Raw genomic sequence first — 23,127 nt, 5'->3', positions numbered from 1 at the left:
AGCAAACCCATTTAAACCCATCACTATCCTTACCCAAAACATTTTCTTGCAGTGGAAGGCATTGACCAAAGACACCTAAGATTCTATGATTCTATGATTCTATGATTTTGCCTCTTCACATTCTCCTTGTGCACAGAAGAAATACAAGCTTCCATTGAATTAAAGGTGACACTTTAAAATAAGACCTTTTCCAGCCTCCCAGAAATGAAGTGTATGCTTTGAAACGATGCTAATTTTCTCACTTTCCCAGTAAGTGCCCCTCTTGGAAATACAGTATCATACAAATAATGTGATGCACATCAGAGCAGTTTCTCTCCTTTCTGATGATTTCAATACATCTGGCAATTTAGTATAATCAGTGTAGATGTAGCTAGCACTGTACCTTCTATCTAACAAATATTACTTTGGCTGGAGTCTGAGCTGGAAATTTGCACAGGTTTGCATGAACCCCAGGTTTGTCTGAGGCTAAGAAGCCTCTTAATGACACCTGTCCCTCCGTGTAGGTTTCATGGCACTCTGTACTTATATCTCTGCTGTTAGAGACAGGGCCCAGCCCTGGACCTGGAGGCCAGGTGAGTTGGGGCTTCCTGCACCCAGCTGGTGGCCTGTCTATGACATATTTGTCTTAGGCAGTGAGAGAGTGGAGGACAGGGCCAGGGAACAAATTAACCAGCTAAGCAGTGTGGGCGGTGCCCAGGGCTTGGGCTGAGCACTTGGAGCCTTGGCAGGACCAGTCTGAAGTCATGATGGGTTAGGTCTCCCACTCCAGCTGCACAAGTCTGATGGCTCCACAAGGAAGCTGGTCCCCACACTCCCCCCTCAAGCTCTCAATGGGGAAGCTGGACTGCAATAGCCAGCACAAGTGGCAGCCCCACGTGGGCAGCGAAAGAAAGAAAAGAAAAGAAAAGAAAAGAAAAGAAAGAAAGAAAGAAAGAAAGAAAGAAAGAAAGAAAGAAAGAGAAAGAAAGAAAGAAAGAAAGAAAGAAAGAGAAAGAAAGAAAGAAAGAAAGAAAGAAAGAGAAAGAAAGAAAGAAAGAAAGAAAGAAAGAGAAAGAAAGAAAGAAAGAAAGAAAGAAAGAGAAAGAAAGAAAGAAAGAAAGAAAGAAAGAGAAAGAAAGAAAGAAAGAAAGAAAGAAAGAGAAAGAAAGAAAGAAAGAAAGAAAGAAAGAGAAAGAAAGAAAGAAAGAAAGAAAGAAAGAGAAAGAAAGAAAGAAAGAAAGAAAGAAAGAGAAAGAAAGAAAGAAAGAAAGAAAGAAAGAGAAAGAAAGAAAGAAAGAAAGAAAGAAAGAGAAAGAAAGAAAGAAAGAAAGAAAGAAAGAGAAAGAAAGAAAGAAAGAAAGAAAGAAAGAGAAAGAAAGAAAGAAAGAAAGAAAGAAAGAGAAAGAAAGAAAGAAAGAAAGAAAGAAAGAGAAAGAAAGAAAGAAAGAAAGAAAGAAAGAGAAAGAAAGAAAGAAAGAAAGAAAGAAAGAGAAAGAAAGAAAGAAAGAAAGAAAGAAAGAGAAAGAAAGAAAGAAAGAAAGAAAGAAAGAGAAAGAAAGAAAGAAAGAAAGAAAGAAAGAGAAAGAAAGAAAGAAAGAAAGAAAGAAAGAGAAAGAAAGAAAGAAAGAAAGAAAGAAAGAGAAAGAAAGAAAGAAAGAAAGAAAGAAAGAGAAAGAAAGAAAGAAAGAAAGAAAGAAAGAGAAAGAAAGAAAGAAAGAAAGAAAGAAAGAGAAAGAAAGAAAGAAAGAAAGAAAGAAAGAGAAAGAAAGAAAGAAAGAAAGAAAGAAAGAGAAAGAAAGAAAGAAAGAAAGAAAGAAAGAGAAAGAAAGAAAGAAAGAAAGAAAGAAAGAGAAAGAAAGAAAGAAAGAAAGAAAGAAAGAGAAAGAAAGAAAGAAAGAAAGAAAGAAAGAGAAAGAAAGAAAGAAAGAAAGAAAGAAAGAGAAAGAAAGAAAGAAAGAAAGAAAGAAAGAGAAAGAAAGAAAGAAAGAAAGAAAGAAAGAGAAAGAAAGAAAGAAAGAAAGAAAGAAAGAGAAAGAAAGAAAGAAAGAAAGAAAGAAAGAGAAAGAAAGAAAGAAAGAAAGAAAGAAAGAGAAAGAAAGAAAGAAAGAAAGAAAGAAAGAGAAAGAAAGAAAGAAAGAAAGAAAGAAAGAGAAAGAAAGAAAGAAAGAAAGAAAGAAAGAGAAAGAAAGAAAGAAAGAAAGAAAGAAAGAGAAAGAAAGAAAGAAAGAAAGAAAGAAAGAGAAAGAAAGAAAGAAAGAAAGAAAGAAAGAGAAAGAAAGAAAGAAAGAAAGAAAGAAAGAGAAAGAAAGAAAGAAAGAAAGAAAGAAAGAGAAAGAAAGAAAGAAAGAAAGAAAGAAAGAGAAAGAAAGAAAGAAAGAAAGAAAGAAAGAGAAAGAAAGAAAGAAAGAAAGAAAGAAAGAGAAAGAAAGAAAGAAAGAAAGAAAGAAAGAGAAAGAAAGAAAGAAAGAAAGAAAGAAAGAGAAAGAAAGAAAGAAAGAAAGAAAGAAAGAGAAAGAAAGAAAGAAAGAAAGAAAGAAAGAGAAAGAAAGAAAGAAAGAAAGAAAGAAAGAGAAAGAAAGAAAGAAAGAAAGAAAGAAAGAGAAAGAAAGAAAGAAAGAAAGAAAGAAAGAGAAAGAAAGAAAGAAAGAAAGAAAGAAAGAGAAAGAAAGAAAGAAAGAAAGAAAGAAAGAGAAAGAAAGAAAGAAAGAAAGAAAGAAAGAGAAAGAAAGAAAGAAAGAAAGAAAGAAAGAGAAAGAAAGAAAGAAAGAAAGAAAGAAAGAGAAAGAAAGAAAGAAAGAAAGAAAGAAAGAGAAAGAAAGAAAGAAAGAAAGAAAGAAAGAGAAAGAAAGAAAGAAAGAAAGAAAGAAAGAGAAAGAAAGAAAGAAAGAAAGAAAGAAAGAGCAAACTGCTGCTGTAATGCTAATGCTCTGGGAATTAGTTACTGTTGACTTATTTATTGGTCTAATTAATTTCTTATCTTTAATAAAACGGTTGCTTATTAGCCATTTAATTCATGTTTGTGAGTGGGAAGAGTAGTCCTTTCAGTGCAAAAAAGCTTAGCATCACTTTCCTATGTTTGTGGCTGGGGTTTTGAGAAGGTTTTTAAAATTATCTGCTTAGATTTAAACCTGCCTTTTGTCTCTGCCTCTTGAAAGCAGCAAGGAGCCAGGACTTCTTGGAAGTAGTTACACTTTTTGCCATCCATCCTAACCCTGTGAACAAAATCTGCTTATGGCCAAGAGACACAAGGATAATGTCACACACCCCAGAGCTGAGGAACTATCCCACCTGGTCCCATTTAACCTGCCAGCATCTTCCTCAGGGAGCTAAGGAGCACTCTGAGCTGGCAGGTGCCAGCAGTCTTTGAGAGAGTCCCATTGCTTTGTGTCACAGCCATGATGTGAGAGAGGAGGATGAGTGATCAGTCCCAGGAAGTGAACTGGCATCTTCCCTCCCCTGACAGGGAATTGCTCTGCTCAGATGAATCTCTCTTGACTCAGTCATTCAGGGCTCTTCTCCCCTCTTCAGCTGCTTCACTTCTGATGCCCACAGTTTCTTCAGGCAATGCCTCAGTCCTGTGTTTTCACTCAATCTCTCCAATTCTTCTGATGTACCCTGCTGTAGTGGTCAAGGGGACATCTGCTGGTCCTTTACTTTGAGTCAGTGCAAAGAGGAAGTTGAGCCCATCAGCTCTTCAACAAGACCTTCAAGTAGCTGTTGCCAATGTTTGCCAATGCAGGTTAATGAGAAATTTGGCAGTATTCTTATGCTCCAGGTCTGATTAAAATCTCTCAGGTACATGACCAGCATATCTTGCTCACATAATCAAAGATAGACTGAATGTGGAATTGAGGAGGGTTATACTTGCAGGGACCTGGAAGTTTAATGATAAGTTTAGCCTCTTCCATTCTGTTGTAACACACTGAGGAAGGTCCTGTGGCCAGAGTGCAGAGATGCTGCATGACTACACATGCACTGCAGTCCTATGTCTTGACCCAGCTCATCACCAAGTCCCTGATGGGGCTTCTTGCCCTCCTTGGGTCTCCCAGCACACCAGCATATGTGGCCACTCCATGCTTATATTTTTTTCCCCCAAATAATTCAGGTTATAAAAATCTCCCAGGTTCTCACTGATTGTCTTCCAATATTGTTCATTTTGAATGTGGAATAGGAAAATAAAACCTGGTTCACCCTCCTGTAAATGTTACCAGCCCCTCTTTATTCTGCACTACCTAGCTAAGGACTGCAATGGGGTTCATCAACCAGTTGAGGATCTGGCCCTATTGCAGTAGGTCTGCCCATGGTTCTGCCATTCCCAACATACCTCTATGCAGCTTGACTCCAGAGCTGTTCAGCAGTCCATACCTTCATTTTTTTCCTAACTACAGATGCTTTGCAGCACTACATGCTGTCTTATTAAGGACAAATTGTGTTTTCAGGTCATTTTTTTCAAGCGCCAAAAGGTTTTTGTCCACACAGCACATAAATTAAACATTAATAATGCTATTACTATGATTGCATGTTCCAGTTCCCAGGCTTATTTTAATTATATATATTATGAAAAAGCAATGTTGGCATAACAATGAAAAATATGTTGCTCTCCATGGCATTTCATTTTATAGATCAACAAGAGAAGTCTATTATGATGACTGATTTAAAGATAAGATCATGTCACTTATTGCCTGCCATAAATGAAATGTCATATGCAGTCACCTGTTCCACATTCTTGAATTCATTCTCATTACAGTCCTTAAATAAATCACTGCAACTGACACACCCTGCAGACTATGGGACTGTCCTTTCATACATGCTAAATCTGTGCAGCACAGCCTGTCTTGTCCTTAAATTCATATAAATTCCGATCTGTCTGTCAGTTAAGCCTATTCTTTTAATGCATGAAACCATATGTATTGGTGGGCCTTGAGCACCCAGCACATTCCCTCCTTGGGTTCATTTAATAACGCCTGGTAGTTATGGAGCTCTCAATTTAATCTAGACATTTTCTTTCCAGTTGATTTACTGAGGTTTGAATTCTACACACGGATGATTGAATAAAGTAACATAAGTCTGCCAATGATTAGAAAATGTGATCATTTATTACATGGACAATCAGTTTATTTAAAAGCATAATTAGTTTGTACCTCACAAAACCTGTCTCCAGTTGTGATAAACTACAAATAATTACTGGCTCTCTTTTAGTGAAAATAAAAGCCATAAAATGCTGCTGCTAGGAATGTGCAATTTGTTGGAGAAAAGGGGTTCTGTTTTCTCTCTCTATTCTCAGCAGATCAGTTTTTCTTTCTTCTCATTCCTTAAAAGGCAGAGAGAAATAGAACAGAGAGATTTTAGGGGAGATTGACATCAACAACATAATATAGCCAGAATTACCAGAGCTTGTCAGAATCTACTTCACAGTCCTCCTTCTAATCAAATGAAAGACAAAATCTTCAGTGATGACAGCAGGTGCTAATGGCTCTGCCAGAAGCAGACTGGCCACCTTTCCTGATCCTACAAGCTGAATCTTAAAAGCTTCCCTGGCCAAGAGACACAAAACATGTCACACACTTTCAGGAGCTGGGGCAGGAAGAACAGTTCGTAGGTGGGAGCTGACAACATGTCTCTTAGAAGGAGAAATGTTTTCTGGGTGTTGATGGATGTGTGCTGCTGGGTTGAAGTGGGACTGAGTGACATTGGACTCAGGACTCTCTCATGGCTCACACCTCTCAGCATACTCCAAAAGCCCAGGATCTGCATGGATTCATAGAATCACAGAATAGTTTGGGTTGGAAGGGATCTTTAAAACTCACCTAGTCCAACCCCCCCCTGCAGTGAGAATGGAGGGATTCAGCTAGCCCAGGTTGCTCAAAGCCCCATCCAGTGTGACCTTGAATTGTTTCCAGGGATGGGGCATCTACAACCTCTCTGGACAAGCTGTTGTTATTACACATACATGGCAACATCTTAGGGAAAAACACCTCTGTCATCAGCCATGGGATGCACCCCTGGCATACAAGTTGCACTTGAATGTCATGATGCCCAAACACAGCTGAAGAACACAGTCTGGCTGCTGTGTTGCATGGGCTACTGGTTGAACTGAGCATCATTGGCCCTTTTCTCACAGGTCTGCATGGATAACAGAGATGGATGGATGAACTCATGTAGTGTGATGTCAGCTGGAATAAATTAAGTTAGCTGGAACATTTCCAAATGCTGGTTCTGTCACCTGCCTTGTCTGCATCCTTCCCTACATGAGAATTCACTGCTCTGGAAGGGTGTTCTCAGCCCTTTCCCAAAAATGTCTTCTCCTTCACTTTCTACTGTGGTTTACTTGTTTGCAAAATGAAAGTAAGTTACTTACTTGACAAGGACTTCTGGGGCATTCACACATTCATGTCTTTGAAGCTTTCCAGGATTTCTACCAAAGAGTAAAGTCAGGCATCATTATTCACACAAATTGTTTTGAGCCAGATCTCTAATTCTGGGGGAGCCCATGCTTTGTCCTGCTGCAGTGACAGTGACAATGAAATTCACTTTCCAGTCATATAAAAAATACGCAGATTTGGAATTTACCAACCAATTTATCTATATGCAAATAATGAGCTTCTCTTAATGGTCATCAGCTTGTTGGAAATTACAGGCAGAGTTGGACTGTATGTTGCAGATGAACAGTACAGGTAGTATGTTCACACTAATGAAGATATTGTTTGTTTGTATGTTTTTGGCGTCTCCTTTCAGTCTTAAATACTGTGGATTCTGTTACCAGGAAAGCAGCTTCCTTATCAAAAATAATCAGTCATTTACTGCAATCTGCTCTCACCCTTAGCATTTATTTTATTCTTAATCTCTGTGCTGTCAGCTTTGTCCTTGTAGGATAAATGGTGTTGTCCTGCAATAGACTTATAAAACACTGAAACATTAAGCTCCTGATAAACAAAGTCATGTATACAACAAGAAACAGAGGAATAGGAGACGGGAGTGAAGAGTCCAGATTAGGAAACTCTCAAAACTTTCAGCTTTCTCCAGAATATAATGGTCAGTACTTGCAAGGCAGGGTCTGAGGAGGACAGGGGAAAAGCAAGATGAGGCTCAGCGAAGAAGACGTGTTCAGTCAATGTGAAGTATTTAAGACCTAAGTCCAGGTCTACTCAAATCAGCTGAAAGGTTTCCCTGAAAAACCTTAAGTTGGGATTAAGCTCTCAGTTTCAGAGAAAATCAGCTTTTTATTAGCTCTTACAGCTGGTCTGATTCAGGAACAAGAAGGTCAAGTGACTTTCCAGACATGACATGGTGATGGAGTGCCTCATTTCAGTTTAAAACTAGAATTATTCTGGGTGTCATATCTATCTACCTACCTAGGTATTTATAAATCATCCATCATTGTAGTATCTCAGCACTTGCACAGTCACTTAAGCAGATGACCCTCTGAAAATCTGTTCTCGACCACAGCCTCATGCTTGCTGACTGGAGAGGGAACTGTTCTTTTTCATCCTCCTCCTTCTGTCTCCAAGGAACTGAAAGTAAACTTCTTTTTTTTAATTTTTTTTCTCATTGCTATGGAGAGGAGAATCACACTACCCAGACTTGTTAACTACTAGCTGCCTAGCTGTGCAAGACAAATATTGCTAATAAAAACATCTTATAATTTAAAAATAAATTGCTTTGCTAAATAGAAATACAAAACAACAGTAAAGCACCTTCTTCCTTTTGCTAATCAATCTTCTATTTCTTATTTTCTATTTGTCCCTGGCTGGAGTCAGTAAAATAAATTAGCATATAGTTATTCCTTTCAAATATACTCTTTATTTGCAGCCACCTCAAATAACATTTTACATGTCTCTTACTACCAGCTGTTATGTCTCAAACCTGTATCATCAACTTTGGCAAGAAAATATATTCTGTCTAGTCCTTGGAAATATCTAGCTTTAAATTCTGACATACCCTTTGCTCATGCTTTTTCTGTGAGAGGACAATGTATATCTTAAAAAAGCTTGTTAGAACTCAGCATGCAAAAAGGGTTATGGAAAAAACACATAATAAATAAACTAAAGAAGACTCCATATGAAACTCATATACCTCAGTGCAGAACCAGCCTGAGAAGAAAATTGTAAGGTGGAGGTGGAATTCAGGAGGAATTCTTCTTCTAAAATATCACAATCCACCTACAATCATTCACCACCTTATTATTAAAAAAGATAATAGAGATAATGCACCAAAGACACTCTCCATAGTCATTTGATTGCAGTCATATCAAGAACTAAAAATAGGTTACTGCCCTTTAAGTTTGTTGTATGTTCTAGTAAACTACATGCTCTGAAGGTGACTAAGTGTGTTGTCTTTTGATTGTTTCCAACTTTTTCTGTGTTTTTTGTAACCCTTTTCTTCTGCTTGAATATAGTGATTTTATCCTGGATATACCTAAGGCATCTAATTTATGTAAACTACCCAATTATCCTTCAATTGAGGTCTGTCCCAATTGCAACTTAGAAATTAATCTGAATCCAAGAGAGGGTGTGTAATTACATGAATAATTAGAAAATGAAAATGAAGAGACCCCACCATATTCCTGTGATTATTATCATGTCCTAGAAAGTTAACTTTGCTACAAGCAAAGCCTTAAAAACTAGAAATCTGTCCTTGCTTGTCCCACCTCAGTCATATGTTGATTTCAAAGGCACTCACCGTGGGTTGAACGGCACCAGTAGCTTTTTCAAGCTTATGCCCCATCATGCTTATGAACAGGGTCTTTCTGGCAACAGGTGGGGCATCAAGCCATACAGCTTTAAAATGGAGAGAAGTGAAAAGGCAGGCATCATAACTGAATCACCAGGAATGAGACGATAGCTTTATTGCTAACGTCAGAAAAAGGAACACTGAAGAGCAAAGAAATTTGTAGGTTATGAAATGCTGAGCTCTCTTTGGACATGTTGAGATGACCCTGTCACTGATTATAAGAAGCAAGATGAGCTCCTTGTGTACATCCAGGAAAAAACAGTATTCTGGTGACACATTCTCCAGTGCTGCTAGACCTTCCTAATCCTCTAATGTTCTTAACATTCAGTGCAAATGACACTTGAATAATCAGTCTCTTAGGAGGCTGTGGCCAGGCAACTACTATGTAGAACAGAGGCTGCATAGTAGGGTTGAATCTGAGGTCTATGGTTTGCACCCTGTCTCTGACATGCAAGAAGTTTTAGATTAAGTCATAAAGATATTGCAGCACTCAGGTATCAAATAATCTGATCCCCCCACCCCCTTCCTCTTCTCATTTAAGGTGTACCAGAGCTGATCATCCCCTCTGCAGGAAGTGGTTTAACGTTTCCTCTAGAACGTGCATACTTAATTATGGCAATTTTGACACCCACAAAAACATCCTGGTTAGCTCTTTGTCTCAACAACTTCCTTTGACAAGGTGTTCCATAGCTGGAACATAGCTTGGTTCCCTGAATTATTTCCTTTATGGGATCTTGATGCTCCCAGACTTCAATTTTACTTAAAGTCCCATTCTTCCAACCTATTCTCTCTCTAACTTTTATGATCCCATTATACTTTTTTTTTTTTTTTAAACTCTATTTCACCTCCTTTATAAGGATGTTAATAATGTCTTTATAAATTGTTCAGATGACTTATTCACAGGCTATTGACTGTTCATTAAGTATTCACCTCTACTCAGAGGTTCTCATCTTTCCGAGTTTTCAGGGCTTGCTGGTGTGAAGGAAAATGTTTAGTTTGCATTTGTTCTCAGGTGTTACTATTGCTGCATCTGCCACAAGAGTTAGCATCCCAACTAGCCTAGTAACCTTCTACAGTGGAGTTACTGCATCAGTGAACAAGGGAAAAGATACAGATATGATCTTCTGTAAGGCTATTGATACAGGGCACCATAACATTCTTACCTCCATATTGGTGAGATATGAGTTTGATGTATGGTCTGTTGCATTGATAAGGAATTGGCTGGGTTGGCATGTGCGAAGATTTATAGCCAATGGCTCAATGTCCATGTGGAAACCAGCAAAGAGTGGTGTCCCTCAGTGGCCTATACTGACACCAGTATTGTTTAACATCAGGTGGTGGTGAAACACTGGAACAGGTTGCCTAGAGAAGCTGTGGCTATCCCCTTCCTGGAGGTGTTCAAGGTCAGGTTGAATGGAACTCTGATCAACCAGGTCTGCTGGAAGATGTCCCTGCCCATGGTAGGACATTGGATTAGATGATCTTTGAAGGTCTCTTCAAATGCAAGCCATCCTATGATCCTCCAAACTCTACATATAGCCCAACACTTTTCAGCACATTAAAACCCCATACTGGACCAGCACTGTCCCTCCCCTGTGGTCCCACAAAGATTTCTGGGATGGACAGCTAAAAAGCTGTAGCTCCCTCCTAAGGAGCTGTGTTTTCAGTTCATCAGAATTTATTTAGGTGTGTGATGCCCAGCTTGGGTGCAACACCTCAGAAGAGGCTGGCTGCAGCATAAACCAAATCCTGTGACCTGCAGGACTGGTAACCAAAGAGGTTAGTAAAGGATCATGCTGTAAACCTATTGTAAGAGCATAGAAAAACTTTAGCTAAACAAACCAAAGGAGGCCAGCAACTTTGGCCTGGTGCAGCAGGAACCACCATAATTGCAGATTGGTAGCTGTGAAGAGATGACACAGATGGGTTGCTTTGGTGACCTTCAGTCATGTGATAAGTGAGTGGATGGCTGCAATTTCTGAGAACTAAAAGCCCATAGCTGGTGGCTCCCCAGAATATTTTTATGTTGTCAAAAATGTTGTGCCAAAAATTGATTAAATTATGCAGACTCACAGTTTTCCAAACATATGGTAGGAGAGCAAGGTGGATTACAAATTAAACTGAGCTTTTCTTCATTATTATATCAAGTGACTGAGGTTTTATTTTTACTTTTTGGAGGTTGGTGATTTTTATATAATTTTTAATTGTAGGTTAATCAATTAATATTTTTATTTTTCTTTGTTTTAAAATTATTATGGCATGTATTACACTTGCCTTCTGGAAATACTAAGGAGCATTTCAGCACACTGTTCCCTGTGCATCATTAAAACATGGCACTGCTGAGTCTGTGCTTGAACTTGCCTGCTCTTCAGCCATCCAGTCTGAAAGGATAGAATCATAGAATCGCAGAATTGGGCTGGAAAGGAACTTAAAGATCATCTTGTTCCAACTCCCCTGCCATGGGCAGAGGCAGCTTCCACTAGACCAGGTTGCTCAAAACCCCAAGTTGCTCAATGGTCTCAGCAGTGCCCAGGAAGGCCCTCCAGAAACAGTGAGACATCCCATACCCCAGTATCAAGTATTGGAACAGGCTGCCCAGGGAAGTGGTGGAGTGACCAACCCTGGAGGTATTTACAAGATGTGTAGATGTGGTACCCAGGGACATGGTCTAGTGGTGAACTTGGCAGTGCTGAGTTAATGGTTTGACTTGGTGGTCTTAAAGGTCTTTTCCAACCAAAAAGATTCTTCAATTCTAGAGTATGTGTTGTAGTTTTATCTTCTTTTTTTTTTCCAGGTTGCTGTGTATTCTGTGAATATATAAAGTAATGTATATATAAGTTGATAGGCTCATGAATTATATATAGAAATGTTCATCATACTGTATAGCTGCTTAATTGGAAGAGATGACACCCAATGCAGCATTTTTGTGTTCTGTTGCTTGTTTTCCTGTTCACACAGGTTTATTTTCTCTCTCTGAAGTTCAAAGTGTGCTGCTTGGATAGTCCAGAAGAGACATGTCACTGAATATATGTTTTGTTCAGCTTTGTGATGGTCTGATTTCTCTGCCATAGTTCATGCTAGTTAAGCGAAAAAACCCCCACAACAACAAAAAAGACTACTGTACCTTGACAGCAGGACCATCTGGAGTCCATTCTTGTAATTATTTTCAAACACACATGGTCCTCCTCTGGCAAATTGGTATTTTAAGGCATCACAGGGAACATTCATGAGTTTACTGTGAAACAAACGTTGAATTTCATATCATTCTGAAAATGATTTATTTGTCATCCTGATATAGAAAAAGTGTGAATGTGCCCATGTACCTGTGTGTAGTATGGATATATAATTACATGGCTCCACACCTGCAAGCTGGGAATTACAGGTGACAGTCATGGAAAATTGATTTATCACCCTAATAGCTTAGAGAGTGTCTTTTTAATTGCAACTGTTTTGCCAATTTAATTTTATTTTTTTTTCAGGAATTGCATTTAGTAAAGGGAATTAAAGGCATTCAGACTGTGAAAATAATTGCAGTGCAAATGCATTAGCATCAAGATGTCTTTGCATCTAGGTACATATTCTGATTGCATATTTTATAGGTCAACAGAGAACACAGTGCTGTGGTTTTTACAGTGAACTGATATTGCCCAGGCAGAATTTGGAGATGGATGTACCCAATCTAATCATGTGCTTTTCTGGCTGACACTCTGGAAATGAAGTCTTGCTAGGTCTGATTTTCAAAATTGACTAAGAAACTTGGAAGTCTACAATCAAAGGGGCATTAAAGAAAAGATTTACAAAGAAATGGAGATAGCTAGTGAGAGCTACACAGCCTGGAGATGAGTTAGGAATCCAGTTCACTGTTGTGCTTCAACACCTTGCCAAATTTTTTGTTTAGTTGATTCCAATAGGTGACTATACCCTGTATTTAGATGCTTGAGTGTCTTTGAAAATCTGTTCCTACACATAGAAAATATCATTAGGACTTCACTGCACCGGGAAAAAAAATTACCTGTCCCCTGTCACCCACATTTACTAGATGATGAAGGACAGATGGAATTCATTTTACTTGGGGTTAGGCATTTCTACTGCAGGTTTCATCAGTGGGGTTAGTCCCAACTCTGATGGAAAATAAAAAGCACTAGCAGGACATAATTTCTTTGAGCTGTATTAGGTATTTACTTAAATAAGAGGTGAATGTTGCTTAGAGGTGCTCTAGTTCTCTGTCAACAGAATCAAGAGAAGCAGTTCAGATATAGATGTCTAGACTAAAGATACAACATAAGAAGAAGCATGACCACCAAATCTGGGGAAATTGTTTTTATTTCCCTCTACTTGTAGGGAAGTCACACCTGCAATGCTGAGTTCAAGAGAGATGGAGAGAAATCAGACAAGGATTGTTTAGCACAGGAACAAAGTGTCCTAAGGGATGGTAAAAATCTCAGTTCTTGGAGGTGCTTAAGACTTGGTTAGTCAGAGTCCTGGCCAATGTGATGTGGTGATTATTCAGTCCTGCTTTGATGGAAGGTTGGCTCCAGGTCTTGACACCAACATTGCTATAGTAGAGATCCTTCTTATAAGACTAAGGAGACAAAATTCTACCCTGTGTGAGTCTGACAAACATTCTGAACTTGGTGGTGTTTGTGGCTTTTCTCAAATGCTTACACAAATTTTGTCCCCAGGTCTTTATTCACTCTTGAAAATTCACTCTTGATCATAAGCATTTTTTAATCCCTTGCGCGCAGAGGAGTATTCTTTCAACCCACTGATGATTTGAGACTGAGGTGAAGAAACTAAGGAGATAATACTACAAGATTTGATATTTGATTTTGTCTTTTGCAATGACCAGAAATGCAGGACTGGCTCTTATTTTAGGGACAGTTTGACCCACCCCCACCAGAACCTTATGAACCTCACTGGTGTCTTTCTTTATCCTTTTATTTAACTGTGCCATGCAGTGGCAGCATAATGCAGCAGAAACCCTTTTTGTGTTCAGCTGGAGATGCCATATGGAAACTTGCTAAAGCATGTAACAACTTTCCATAGATTATTTTTTTTTTCTAACTAACACTGAGAGGTGGGAAGTAGTTCTTGTCTATTCACACACCTATAGGGATTTTACTGCTGTCCCCAAGCTTGTGGAGATGGGCAGGAATTTTTCTGCTTTCTGAAGTATAACCAGTAAATATTTTAATATTGTTAATATTGACTTGATAATGAATAAACTGCACAGTTCTGGTTTTGTATTATATTGTTTTCTCAAGCCTCCTTGCACATGCACACACACATCAAAGCCTACTATGGAATTTTATGTTGAGATTCTGACTAGTCAAAATGCATTAGAGCTGCCACCAGAAAAACATGAAGACTAGATTCCTTTTTTCAACTGATCAAGATCCAGAAAAAAAATATCTTCAAACCCTGGGGATATATTTGCAAGGATTGAGCTTGTAAGCTTTTTTACAGACACTTGGATAAATACAAAACTCTGAAACCTTTCTTTCCAGTATTATGAATAGCATGCAAATCTGACTTCTGTTAGGCCACTGAGGGAAATGATATGAGTGTATGGAAGCTGGAGAGAAATATCAAGCTGAAAAGAAGATGAACAGCTAAAATGCAAGCTTCTTCAGATCCTAAATATCTCATTTCTACTCATGAGGATAGTTCTAGTGCTCATCATTTAAAGTTATTCCATCTCTGAGGTCATGGTAATTCTGGAAGTGCAGGAGCTCAGGAGCTTTCTGCTCATGTTTCAGAAGAAAATGTCTTAGCAAAGGAGATGGATCAAGCTAAAACAAACCCTGTAGCAAAGGCTGGGTAGAAAACAGTGGGGGGAGTGAGATCGTATGAGAGGGGAAAGACTAAATATAAAAGGTAATACTGCTGGTTTAGTGTTCTTCCTTTCCTTTATTCTATTTTCCAGTTCTACTATTTCACTTGACCTAGACAAATAGGATGCTTACAAATGGATTCACCAGGAATCTCTAGGGTCTATAGCTCCACTCCAATGAATGCTGCTTTGTGCAACAGTCTTGCAGTCACACACTGGAGCAGAAGGCAAACAGCCTTCCCTTCCACAATTCCCACTGATCCACACACCCTTACTTGAACCATACTTTTGGAAAATATGAGTGAGTACTTTACAGTTTTATGTACTTAGTGGACATATGAAAGGCTACAATATTTCAGAGTGGCAAAAATAAGGACCCTTGAATGTGATGCAGAAACCTCTGCAAAATTACATAGTTTGAGGGATAAATTCATCATCCAAATATCTTGAGATGCCAACTACAAATGGAAACAGAAATATGCTTCTGAAAGGAGATTTGCAGCTTGTTTCAACTAAAATATGGAGAGCTGAGTAAATCTTTCTAACCCTGCCATGCTGTCCCTCTGCTGAAAAGATTTACTGAGTCTCAGGGCAGTTAATTTGTCATCTAAAGTCCCTGTCTGCTTTAATTCTTACAAGCTGAAATGTAATCAGCAGAGACACAGTTTTGGAACACCATGTTTACAAGGAAAAGCACTGTTTACCATGCTGAAGATTGCATGGTGTAGAAAACCGGAGCCATGCAACTTCATTGCTGGAAATATTTTATGGGTTTTTTTGTTGCTGTGTTATGGCAGCATGAATGAGACAGACTTCCCAATATGACTGGGAAAACAGCTTCTAAGAGGCAGGACTCCCAGCCTGATATCTGAGTAAATATCCAGGTATACATCATGATACTGGTGTGTTTTCTGGAAATGTTGCCAGAAGCAGCCTCACTTCTCTAGTGTTGGAGCAAAGTAGCCCCAATGAGAGCAGAGGTTTGTTCTCTGGAGAAGGTCACAGTCCCCAGGGGTGCTGCTTCCCAACCCCACTGTGGTCCTGCAGAGCTGGTGTGAAGGACTCGCTCTCATCCTGCAGCTGGGGAGCAAGGCAGGCATAAATCCTGCCTCCACTGACACCACTGGCAGGTTGGAGGGGGAATTTTTAATTGACACCAGTGTGTCCAGAGTTTCACAACATCTGATGTTCAAACACTTCTGGTTAGAAACATAGAACTTAGTTTGTGAATTTTATCTTCCATGAGGAAGATTCTAATATGAGGTATGAGTTAATCCATAAAGGAACGATGCCTTTCCTTCTGTGAAATACCACACACACGTGTGTGTATGTAAAAAAATGTGTACGTATGTACCTCCAACAGCTAGATACTTATATTTAGCCGCCTGGCAGCTGCAAACAAAGAATTTAAATGCACTGGCCACCTCATATCTCCTAAATTAATGAAAGTTCTGGGACTGAGGATTCATATTAAACTATTTTTCCTAGGAAAAACTATCAATTCCTAGGAACTGATTTCAACAGTCACTTAGTACTATATATCAGTAAATCTGAGTAGAATCTACACAAGCAGTTCTTCTTTAACACAAATTAGCTCTCATATTTCTCCTTGATTAAGAATGACAGACATGCAGTTTTACTGTTTGCCATCATGCAAGGAAGAAATCTATTAGAGGCTTTATGAATTACAGGAAATGACAAAACGCCATTAGTTGCTGGACTCCTGGATGATTAATACATGAACCTTTGTACAGAATCAAATGCAATTATGAAAAGTTGCATTTCATATAACTCTGGCTATGGTGTTATGGCTGAAAAATGCACAGTGCAATATCCTGTGGGACCCTGCAGCACGTATGGACAGCATGGGGGTCAGCAATGAACACACCTGCTCTGTGTCATGGACATCTCCTGGATTTGTACTCCCAAACTACAGATATTTACAGGGGACACTAAAACTGAAGAAGTGTCAGATACTCTGACTGAACCAGAAGAGGAACTTAAAGAAATGTGAACAATATCCTTTCTGATAAAAATTACTGCAACCCAGTGGTGCTACTTACTCTAGCTCATCAAGGTGATCCCTCTGAAATTCCAAAGGGATTCAGAATTCAGTGGCAGAATCTGAAGCCTCATGATTGCAGCTCTGATCGAAAACCAAAATTGAGGATTTCTAAATGCTTATAAGGAGATCAGAGGGCCTCCTTAGTGGATGTTTGTGAGTTTCTGTAAATGAGGTGATTGTAGGATGTTTCAAGCTACACTGACTAAAAAGTAAACAAGATTAATATAAACCCATAGGAGAACATGCACATCTAGTGAGAGCCCAACTGCTTTTCTCTATGTAAAATTAAAAAAATATATCTCTAGAGTCAACTCAGTTGATGTGTCATTCTGGGGGCACAAATGATGGATTAATCTGGTCACACATAGCTTAGTACAGAAATCTCCACCTCAGGTAGTCACACTTAACTCTTTTTGTTTTCTTCGAAGGAGCAATTCTTCATGGTGAACTTGACGTACAAGTTGCTCCAGAGAGTCCTGTATCTCTCAATTGACTATATAGTGGATATCAGGTTGTTAGTTCAGGTGGAGACACCTGAAATCTGCTGAGATACATTCTTCCTGTAAGGCCTGAAAGTGTTTTATTTGTTGTCACAGGATTTCTCTAAGTCCCTGAAAGTTTGTTATTGCATACCCAGAAATTCTTCAGTTCTGTTAGTGCTAGACATTGAGTACTCCTAAACCTGTACTGAATTAATGCCAGCTATGCAGTTCAATGGAGGAACACTCAATTTTAGATAACTACATGTGCACCATTACAGACAGCAGACAATAGCAGAGCCCAGAGAATGATTCTGTCATCCCCTAGAAAGAAGTATAATGATTGCCTACACATGAGTATTAACCATCTTCATAAGCACTTGGGAGTACCCATCTGACCTCCAGCTGCCATTCCTGAAAAACAAGGCCTTCTTGACACCCTGTATCTTACCTGCCAGCCCTGTGCAGACATCTTGGATACTCTGAGGCATTACAAGTGGCATTAGCCACTACTGTTAAAGTAAATGAATCCCACACTCAGATATCTAGGCTATCTGAGCTGAACTACTTACTGTACAGGATGATAATTAGTCTGTGAGAATGATGTCAGTTTTTTAACTTTCTCTGATCTTTGAAGTATATGTTTAAATACTGCCACAAAATGGCAGGTGTCATCCACTGCTTAGGCTTCATTTATCCATTCTGCTTCTGGCTTCATGCTGCTTTTGTGCACACAGAATTCTTCCTGGGCTGGAGCAAACCAGGAACATTTAATGGCTTCAATAAGGATGGACCAGATAATTTGTAACTGCCTGGCCATCTTTGAATAAGCACAGTAGGAAGCTGCTGCCCTCCCAGTTAGGACTGACAGCTGTGTTTAGCAGAGATGTCATTAACTGTTTGAACAGCCTCCTAAGAGATAAAGTGATCCACTGTCATTTCTGACACCTTTATGTACAGGCTGAAGTGACCTTTTTACTGAAAAATGTGCCTAGCTCAATGAGACCTGAAGAGCTTGATGCAGGAATTATTAGGTGACGTTCAGTGTGTCACGCAGGAGGCCAGACTAGATAATCATAATGGCTCCATCTGACCTTAACAGGCTCTGAAATCTATGAGCAGCTCATGGGTGAGAATCAGGTTAAAATATACAGATGGTTGTGAGAAGTTACTCTCTGACCTTCAGCTCTCTCTGAGCCATGTGCCAGAGTTACGGCAAAATTCATCACAGTACAAGACTGAAAGATCTGGGTGGGACAAGACACCATGTCTTGATTAAACCAGCAGAAAAGCTGTAAATTTCCTGCTTCCTTCTGGAAGCGAAACCGTAGGTGTTTTTTGGTTGGGGTTTTTTGGTGTTTGTTGCGGTTTTCTCATTGTTTGTTTTATTTTGTCTATTTTTTGGCCCAAGTCTGCTAGTAAATATATTACAGCAGATGCAAAAACTTTTCTCCTCTTTCTTACTTCCTGCTTCTTTACAGGTGAGAAACTGGTATCACTGGAATCCAATACCACCTGCCCAGAGGCAACACTTCAGTCAGCTACTGAATGAAATGTCACCTCACATCAGACATGTATCAACCACATCTGGAAGAAAACTCCTTTACTGAGAAGCTGTTCACACATTTCCCCAAGTATTCAAGTTTCATCCCTCCTGAGAAAGTTATTAGTGGTGTGAAATGCGTTGTATTTATAAGAGTCAGTCTACAGAACTACACTGATATACCAAACTGGTTTCCATATAACCCAATCCTTCCCCTCATGATTATTCTCATTAATCTTGTTACAGCTCGTAAGAGTCTAGTGATAAATCAGGAGCTCACAGTGCCAGGTACAAACACAAAGATATTTCCATGGTACTTAGAACCAGCAACAAGAATAAATTGATGATGCAAAAAAGTATTGGTGAATAGGAAGAAGAATTGCTCATGGCTGTGGCCTAGTTGTTGGAGTACATCAGTAGCCAGTGGGAAGTTATCATAGGCCTGATGGGAAAGAAGATACTATGAAGGCATAAAAGAAGGGTGGTGGGGGCCAACTCATTCACTGCACCATGGCTGCCCCCAAACACAAATGACAGCAGGGATAAATGTATGACAACATCTACTTGAAAGGTATCCAGGTAAAGAGAGGATGCTTGTGGCACAGGACGGTCTGGTGGTAACTGACAGGAGGTCCAGAACCAACCTTCAACACAAGGGTGAATACAGTCCATTAAAGGAGTCAGAAAAGAGGGTAGTGTAGACTGGGTTTGCTGTAGTACTGGAAAGGAGTCCATCAAGGATTTGAAAAAGATAATGCCATTGTCAATGATAGGAAAAATATGTCCTTTTATACTCTATAGTGACTGGGTGTTGGCAAGGCAAGACAATATTTAGCAGGGCACAGGAAAAAGGACAATGGTGGAGAAAAAGGATGGAAACTACCCAAAGCAGTTTCAGTTACCCAGAACCCAACTAAGAAAACATTGATGCATCCAAACACTGATTGTTTTCCATTGATCTGTTGCTAAATCCTGGCTCTTCTGTTTCTTCTATTTATAGTTATGCTGAAAGCACAAAATACAAACACACAAACATATCTTGAGCAACCCTGTATCAGGCACAGTCTGAACCCTCACCTGTTATTCTACGTGTAAGTTTTACAAGAGGGAAGAATTCTGCCTGAAACAATCTTGTTCTGGGTCCCTCTCCTGCTGTGAAGTATCCTGTCCCTTCCCAGAGAGGTGATTCACAGCACACAGTATATTTGTGAGCAAAAGTGTGTTAAGGGCTCAGCTAATTCTTTGTCATGGATGAAAAGTTCTCCAAAGACAGGGCTTGTCTCTGACTTCTAAAGCTGGCCCAGAGACTGACCCATCACTCTAACTTTGTGCAATTACATATATTTCTTCTGTGATTAAATATTTGCATTCAGCATAGCTTCTTATCCCATTGCTTCCTGGTTGGATTCTCACTTTGTTTTACCAATGGATTTTGACTTTCTGAAGTTTATTTTGTCATAGCATAATGTCATCTTTCTTCCAAGAAAAAGGACAAATACCAACAGAAACATCTCCCTTCCACTTTCCATCCCTCTCTGCTTGGCAGCTTTAGTTGTGTGAAAGAGATACTGTAAGGATATGAACAGCTAAAAGATCAAAGCACATCCACACACAGGACAGCTGGAACTTACCAAGCTCCCCAGCTGAGCACTGGGAGCTTGCCACCTGTATACATCATCCAGTACCTCTACTGCCTGCACAGGCACCACCTTGGTGCAAAAGTTGGTCTCTGAAGCCCCAGGACACATCCTTGATGGTGCTGAGTTTCCCTATTTCACCTCCATGTTTCCTTCTCAAGGGTTTTATATCATCCCACTATGGGGTTTTCGTCATGAACACAGGAGCTGTCAGTGATGCCACCTCAACCACCCTTCATAGAATCATAGAACAGTTTGGAGGAGTCCATCAAGGATTTGAAAAAGATAATGCCATTGTCAATGATAGGAAAAATATGTCCTTTTATACTCTATAGTGACTGGGTGTTGGCAAGGCAAGACAATATTTAGCAGGGCACAGGAAAAAGGACAATGGTGGAGAAAAAGGATGGAAACTACCCAAAGCAGTTTCAGTTACCCAGAACCCAACTAAGAAAACATTGATGCATCCAAACACTGATTGTTTTCCATTGATCTGTTGCTAAATCCTGGCTCTTCTGTTTCTTCTATTTATAGTTATGCTGAAAGCACAAAATACAAACACACAAACATATCTTGAGCAACCCTGTATCAGGCACAGTCTGAACCCTCACCTGTTATTCTACGTGTAAGTTTTACAAGAGGGAAGAATTCTGCCTGAAACAATCTTGTTCTGGGTCCCTCTCCTGCTGTGAAGTATCCTGTCCCTTCCCAGAGAGGTGATTCACAGCACACAGTATATTTGTGAGCAAAAGTGTGTTAAGGGCTCAGCTAATTCTTTGTCATGGATGAAAAGTTCTCCAAAGACAGGGCTTGTCTCTGACTTCTAAAGCTGGCCCAGAGACTGACCCATCACTCTAACTTTGTGCAATTACATATATTTCTTCTGTGATTAAATATTTGCATTCAGCATAGCTTCTTATCCCATTGCTTCCTGGTTGGATTCTCACTTTGTTTTACCAATGGATTTTGACTTTCTGAAGTTTATTTTGTCATAGCATAATGTCATCTTTCTTCCAAGAAAAAGGACAAATACCAACAGAAACATCTCCCTTCCACTTTCCATCCCTCTCTGCTTGGCAGCTTTAGTTGTGTGAAAGAGATACTGTAAGGATATGAACAGCTAAAAGATCAAAGCACATCCACACACAGGACAGCTGGAACTTACCAAGCTCCCCAGCTGAGCACTGGGAGCTTGCCACCTGTATACATCATCCAGTACCTCTACTGCCTGCACAGGCACCACCTTGGTGCAAAAGTTGGTCTCTGAAGCCCCAGGACACATCCTTGATGGTGCTGAGTTTCCCTATTTCACCTCCATGTTTCCTTCTCAAGGGTTTTATATCATCCCACTATGGGGTTTTCGTCATGAACACAGGAGCTGTCAGTGATGCCACCTCAACCACCCTTCATAGAATCATAGAACAGTTTGGGTTGGAAGGGACCTTAAAGATCATCCAGTTCCAACCCCTATGAATGGGCAGGGACACCTCTCACTACACCAGGTTGCTCAAAGCCCCATCCAACATGGTCTTGAGAGCTTCCAGGGAGAGGGCATCCACAGCTCCTCTGGGCAACCTCTGCCAGTGTTTCATCACCTTCACAGTGAAGAATTTCTTCCTAATGTCTAACCTAAATGTACCGTTTTCCAGTTTAAAGTAAATACCCCTTGTCCTATCACTATATGGCTCTATGAAATGTCTCTGCTCTTCAGATGTCTCATTGTTCTTCCTGATGAAAGTACAATGCTTGCAGCAGCCTGAGCTGTGGCTTTGTAACCATGAGGGCTGTATGAAGTGCTGGGATTTGGGTATCATGGATGCAGTGACTGGCCTTGGGGCAGAAGGGTGAGGAGATGACAGCTGGGGTTTACATTCCCACTTTTGAAAGTTGTATTCACAGCAATAAACCCGAAGGCAAAGAAATGAGCACAACAGTGTATGGCTGAACCAAACCATGGACCTTCCATATGAAGGAGCAATACCTACTATTTATTTTAGCAAATAACAGTTTACAACCTGACATAAGGAAGTTAATTGGATCTGGAAATGGACAAGGTTTTGAGCATCCTCAACCCACATTTACATCATGCTCAAGCCAGTGTCCCTTCTTGCTCTCTCTTCTCTGGTGTTAAAGTTCTGTAATAAAGAACATCAGATTCCCTACTAGCACTGTAAACTTCAATTACACTGCAATGGAAAGCAGTCTGGCCTGGTTTATAGAGTGTGACCATGATTTGGCACTCAATGCCAATTGAGTGAATTTTAATGCTTTGTGGGATGAGCCACAACATAAACCAAGGAAGGACTTGAAGAGAAGAAGAGGAATGGTTACAATGAACAGCTGTTCCATGTCACAGTGTTTGACTGTGTGAGGTCTTACCAGGTTTGTCTGTGTGATTCAGTGAAGAAGCACAACTGGCTTCCAAAGGTATAGCTGAGCTAAAATTGTCTCTAGAGCTTCACTTCCAAACCAGGAAGGTTGTGGTGTCACTTGACTCACTGCCAAAACTGCATCTTCTGCCAACCCCATGAAAACAGGTCTCCATTGGGTAGGATTTAAAACCTTTGAAAAACCAGAGTGCCTTTGGTCTCTCTAGACTTTTTGGAATGACAATTATAAAGGTACTAATTGAGATCAAGAAAGTGTAGCACAATATTATTTTAATTTTAAAGAAGGTTCAGAAAATGCAACATAATAAACTGCATACATAATTTTTGTGTACTGAAGCAAAAAAGGATGTGATCAGATGAAGTGTCACAATGGCCATACAGAACAGGAAGGAAATAAAGCTGCACACCTTACGTTTGCATGTTTCTATGCTTTGCAACCTCCTGCTTTTTCCATACCTTCATAACATTCCT

This window comes from Chaetura pelagica, unplaced genomic scaffold, assembly GCF_000747805.2.
Source record: "Chaetura pelagica isolate M959 unplaced genomic scaffold, ChaPel_1.0 scaffold85, whole genome shotgun sequence".
NCBI classification, from domain to species: domain Eukaryota; kingdom Metazoa; phylum Chordata; class Aves; order Apodiformes; family Apodidae; genus Chaetura; species Chaetura pelagica.
Note: the sequence above shows the minus strand (reverse complement) of the source record.